The sequence below is a fragment of the Aegilops tauschii genome, chromosome 1 (genome assembly GCF_002575655.3).
Source record: "Aegilops tauschii subsp. strangulata cultivar AL8/78 chromosome 1, Aet v6.0, whole genome shotgun sequence".
Lineage (NCBI taxonomy): Eukaryota > Viridiplantae > Streptophyta > Magnoliopsida > Poales > Poaceae > Aegilops > Aegilops tauschii.
This window is the reverse complement of record NC_053035.3, coordinates 406167587-406174038: the sequence shown is the minus strand read 5'-3', so window position 1 is coordinate 406174038 and position 6452 is coordinate 406167587.

The following is a 6452-nucleotide window of genomic DNA, read 5'->3' as shown; positions in this document are numbered from 1 at the left end:
CTGGATTGAGGCAATTTATACTGCGTGCCACATCATCAACAGGGTATATCTTCACAAGTTCTTCAAGAAGACTGCCTATGAACTCCTCACTGACAAGAAACCCAATGTGAGTTATTTCAAAGTCTTCGGTGCTAAATGTTGGATTAGAGATCCTCATCACAATGCTAAATTTGCACTGAAAGCACATGAAGGTTTTATGCTTGGTTACGGAAAGGACTCGCACACCTACAGAGTCTTCAACAACGTTCTTCACAAGGTTGTTGAAACTATAGATGTGCGGTTCAATGAAACTAATGGCTCGCAAAGAGAGCACCTACCTTCTGTGATAGATGAACCAGCACCTGAGAAATCTATCAAGTTCAAGGCTACTGAGGATGTCATTCCTACCGAAGAATCTGCTGAAGAATTCATTCCAGAACATGAAGAACGTCAAGCTAATGCACCTGAAGAAAATGTTGAAGAAAATGCTGATCAAATTCCTCGACGACAACCAACTCATCCTCACGTTGCAAAAGAAGTGCAAGTTGAAAAGATCATCGAGGACATTGAAGCACCAGGTCCTCTCACACGCTCAAAAGCTTCACATTTATCTAACTTTTGTGGGCACTATGCTTTTGTCTCTATCACAGAGTCCACTAAGGTAGATGAAGCATTTCTGGAGCCTGAGTGGATTCAGGCCATGCAAGAAGAATTACATCAATTCGAACTCAACAACGTCTGGGAACTGGTTAAACATCCAGATCCTCGCAAGCACAATATCATTGGCACAAAGTGGATCTACCGCAACAAGCAAGATGAAAATGGCCTTGTGGTGAGGAATAAGGCGCGGCTTGTAGCTCAAGGCTACACACAGGTTGAAGGAATTGATTTCGATGAAACTTTTGCACTTGTTGCTAGAGTTGAAGCTATTCGCATATTACTTGCTTATGCTAACCATCATGATATCACTCTATATCAAATGGATGTGAAAAGTGCATTCCTCAATGGTAAGCTTGAGGAAGAAGTATATGTTGCTCAACCCCCTGGTTTTGAAGATCCAAAGCATCCTGACAAAGTCTTCAGACTCAATAAGGCCCTCTATGGCCTCAAGCAGGCCCCTCGGGCATGATATGATACTTTGAAGGAATTCCTCATGAAGAAAGGCTTCAAACCCGGTTGACTCGACCCTACTCTTTTCACTAAATCTTATGATGGTGAATTGTTTGTGTGCCAAATATATGTTGATGATATTATCTTTGGCTGTACCGACCAACGTTATAGTGATGAATTTGCCTACATGATGAGTGAAGAATATCAAATGTCTATGATGGGAGAGTTTAAATTCTTCTTAGGTCTTCAAATTCGTCAACAGTGCAATGGCATATTCATATCTCAGGAGAAATACCTCAAGGATGTACTGAGGAAATTCGGCATGCAAGATTGCAAAGGCGTCAAAATTCCGATGCCCACAAATGGCCATCTGTGCACGATATTGACTTCGATCAAAAGGTAAACCGCTCCATGATTGGTTCTTTATTGTATTTATGTGCATCTAGGCCAGATATTATGCTTAGTGTTTGCATGTGTGCCCGATTTCAAGCTACACCGAAGGAATCACACCATAAGGCTGTGAAACATATTCTTCGATATCTAGCTCACACACCAACACTTGGATTGTGGTACCCCAAGGGCTCGGCTTTTGATCTCATTGGATATTCTGATTCTGACTATGCTGGTAATCGTGTGGACCGCAAGTCAACATCTGGTACATGTCATTTCCTCGGACGATCTTTGGTCTGTTGGTCCTCGAAGAAACAGAACTGTGTATCACTGTCTACTGCTGAAGCTGAGTACATTGCTGCTGGTTCTTGCTGTGCTCAATTGTTGTGGATGAAGCAAACTCTCAAGGACTATGGCGTCAACATGAAGAATGCGCCTCTCTTCTGTGACAATGAGAGTGCCATCAAGATTGCTCACAACCCAGTTCAGCACTCGAAGACAAAGCACATTCAGATTCGTCATCATTTTCTTCGCGATCATGTGTTGAAGGGCGACATTTCTATTGAGCATGTGAAGACTGAAGAACAGCTAGCCGATATCTTCACTAAGCCCTTGGATGAGAAGAGATTTAGCAAGTTGCAATGTGAGCTAAATATCCTAGAATCTTCGAATGTTCTTTGAAAAGGACACTCATCCTAACACTTATGCAAAATTGATGACTTAGATGTGCAACACATGAAGAAACGTTTTTCTTCAATCAATGAAGAATAACACTCTAAGTGTGAAGAAATTAACGAAGAATTTGATTCTCAGAACCCTACGACAATTGTACGCGGTGTCTGAAATCATCATTCTTATACGGTGGGTCACGCCACCACCAAAAGTTGAAAATCTTCAATTTGAGTTTTTCCTCAGTTTTGAAATTCCTCAGTTGTTCAAAATCTTCAACTTTGCAAAATCTTCACTGTTTCCATCATTTTTCTTCATTGGCTATATATATGAGTTTATGTCCTCTACAGCATTCACTTATGGCTAATTCTTCAAGTTGCGTTTTCTGCTAAGTGAATGTGATCGGACCCTTCCCCCTCTATGCTATACTCAACCCAATCTATTCACAAATTCTTCATGTGCGTTCTATTCGAAACTCGTTCAAAATCTTCACTGTGTCCTTGTCAGCTGAAGAATTTGCGAACGGAACTTTTAACTTATCTTATCCAAATTTTCGGCTTTGCCGCTCAAACCGTTCTGCATCCCACGAAATACTTATCTATTCACCCACGATCTAACATGATCTCCACTTCTCAGTACGTGGGTGACACATGTCAAGTGAATGAGAAGGGTCAGGGGCACGTTCGTCCAATTTCTTTGGGCGAACAGTTTTTCACTGTGGCTATAAATACCCCCTCTCCCCTTCCTCACTTCCTTTACTCCGCTCGACCTCTCTCCAGCTCGAGCTTCTCAAACCCTAGCACCGCCGCTACTTCATCGTCGCCGGTGAGGAAGAGCTTCACTGCCTCGACCTCGTCGCCGCCGTACTTGCGTCGGCCGCGGAAATCTTCACTCCGCCGCCGCCGTAGCCGTCTTCCTCCGCCGAGTTAGGGCGTGGAAGATCTGCACAGACGAACTTCACTTTTCCACCTCACAGTTCGTCGTGTTCTTCGTTCAGGGTAATTAAAAGTTACTTTTAATGCCCTCCTTGATTCAAATGATTTCTGCAAAATCTTCAAAAGGTGTTTATTCTTCAAATTCTTCACACACTAAACACCTCACATGTCATATGTTCTTGATTCGTTTCTCTAAGCAATAATTTTTCTTCAAGATTCCTCAATTGTGCGGATTTCTGATCTGTACAACTCTGGAACCTAAGACTAAGAACGCTTAGTGAAATTCTTCAAGACTCGCCTGGTCAAATTCCTCAAACTTGTTCTTTTTGAAAAACCTTCTGAGAACGCATATGACCTCTTCAACTTCCTCGCAACTATACTCTGTTCACAGGTACTCATGTCCGCTGCCGAATCACTAGGTTCTCATCAACTTAACTCATTTGCAGTGTTCCTCGAAGAAAAGTTGCATACTTCTTCAAAAAATTCAATTGTCCAAATTCCTCATCTGAAGAAAATGGCTGATGGAAAGAAGCCACAGAAAGGAGGAAAGAGGCCTGAGGTCAACACTGCATTTGAAATCCCTGAGGACATCTATGCTGGGTACTGCACACCCCCCGAGGAAGATAAAAATCAGCGCAAGGTGCGCATTCAGAAGATAGAGAGGAGGTGGGCAAGAGAGTGGAGGGAGTACAGGTATGTGACTCCCAAGTACATGAAGAAATTCGCACTCAATCCTCCATGCTCAAGACCTCCGTTGGCACCTGGCCAAGAAGCTGATCTCACCAGCCTCAAGCGTGGTGAAGATTATCCTGAAGAATGGGCCAAGCGCCAGGCCAAGTTGGCCAAACAAGCAAAAGATGCAGTGAGGAAATTCAACGAGGACTCTGCTGCTGCTGCCTCTGCTGAGGCCTCTGCTGTCAAGCCGAAGAAATCCATGGCAAAGAAGCCTGCGCGTAAGCCAAGTGCTTCACCATCAATGTCCTCACGGCAAATTCCTCACGCTGCTCCTGCCCCTCCAAAGTCCTCAGCTGCTCCGACCAAATCCTCAGCACCTGTGCATCTTGCCACGTGCCAAAGGACTACAGGCATCTCTATTGCCTCAGGAGCTTCAGCTAGTTCTTCAGCTTCACCAAATTCTTCAATAGGACCCTCTCTACTGAAGACAAAGATCACTGCTGGGCGAGGCTCTCGCCCAAGTCCTCACAAGAAGCAGGTCGCCTTCCAAGTGCCGTCTAAAGAAGACGAAGCTGATGATGAAGAACTTGCTGAAATCATCAGAGATAGGCAAGTCAGGGCCGCTAGAGCCAAGGGCACAAATGTGCCTCTGCTTTTGGATCCAAAGTTGATCCTCGATTACATTGATATCTGGCACAAGGACCCAAACACTCCTATGCCTGACTTCAAGCTGACTCCTGGCCAAAGTCATATGCTGACTGCCTTCATCCAAGAAGAAAAATGGAAATTTGAGAAGGCCATGCAGCTCAAGAAAGCACAGTACAGGAAGGAGAAATTCCTGAAGAACAACGTTGTCTCTATGACAACTGATGAACTTGTGAAGATCCAGTCTGAAATCAAAGTCCTCAGCGATGATTTCAATGCTTACTATGCTGATTGGAAAGGAGCCAAGGTCAGGTCTGTTAAACTGACTAAGATGTTCACCTCCAATGTTGCAGCCCCATCGCAACAAGAAATTCCTCAGGCTGAAGCATCTGCTCAGCCAACTGAAGAACATGCCAGCACCGCAGATGACAATCAGGCTGCTGAAGGAAATGTGAGTTCCAGGGCTGATGACTGCATTCCAGCCGCTGATGAAATTGCCAGGGCACCCACTAGTGGTGCGCCTGAAGAAAATGAAGAGGTCAGGGCAACTGCATCAGTTGTGCCTAAAGAAAATCAACCACATTCCTCTGCTCCTCCTGCGCCTACTCCAACTCCAATCCTTCCATCTGCATCAGATGTGAATAAAACCAAGGTTGCAGAGCGTGCAGCAGTGAAGAAAAGGAAAGCATCAGCTCCTTCAGATTCTTCAGCACCGAAGAAGATGAAGAAATTGACAAGCTCATTTGCTAATCCAATTGATGCTGTTCCAGTTTCCTCCATGCCATAAAAGGAAATCATCCCTTTTGATGAAGAATATGTGATCCCTAGCGGATCTGATGAAGAAAATCCTTCTGCTGCTTCGTCAGAGCAGATGGATGAAGAAATTGAAGTGGATAAAATCCCTTCAACCCCCACAGTTTCCTCGCCTATGCCTGAGTTTACTGCTGAAGATGCCGGCGTTGAAGAAATGGAAGATGAAGATGTGGACATTGGCTGCACCACACCGGTGATGAATGATGACTTTTGGGAAAGTCAGCACCCCAACTCTCCACTCTTCACACCATTGCAACAAATTCCTCAGTCCCCAGCAACTACAGTTCAAATGGAATCTGATGAAGCTCATGAAGAAATTCCAGCCACTAGAGCTGAAGAAAATGAAAATGAAGAATTGAAGACCCAGGCTGCCACTGAAGAGGAACCAGAAATTTCTCAACCTGAAGAACCTGAGATTGCGATTCCTGAGGTTGTAATGCAACTGACTGACACTCCTCTGCCCAAGCCAAAGGATCCATTCTCAAGGAAGCAAAAATTCAAGGCTAATGATTTCTTCGGCGAGCACATATTCTTCACTGATTACAACCCCTATGACTCTGCTCGCATTAGGAAGAGGCGTTTCTGGACTGCCAGCCAGGCAAATTTTTATTCCTCAGTGTTGTTCAACAAAGACAAAGTCTTCGATCATGAGCACATTCCTCACGTGGATATGGAATCTCTGCCGTGCTTCGGGCCAGTCCTCAGTGTTCTTTACGACGTGGGACTGTTAAATTTCTGCACTGATATATGTGATTGGAATGAAGAGCTCATTATTCAATTTTATGCAACTCTGCACATCACCGGAGACTCTAAAGATGTGAAATCATGGGTGCTGGACTGGATGTCTGAAAATACTCACTACAAGGCACCCGCTACTGAATTGCTTCGTGCTTTGCCTCTCAGTCCTCCCCTTGAAGCTGCTCGTTGCGTCTACAGTGAACCTGAGCTTACAGATCACTATATGCAAGTGCTGATGAAGCCTTTGAAGCCAGGTCAGGCCCCAAGAACAAAATTCCTTGTGAAGGAATTGTTATATGTGCCTCGGACTGTCTATCGCATTCTGACGAAGACATTGAGTCCTATCAAGGGCCACGACTCGGATGAAGAATAAGTCGTTGGCATCATGAAGAATCTGCTTTTCAATATCATTCATAGCGTTCCCGTCAACTTCCATGATTTCTTCATGAGGACTCTGGCCAATGTCGCAATGACACCATTTGAGTTGAAGCCTTATGC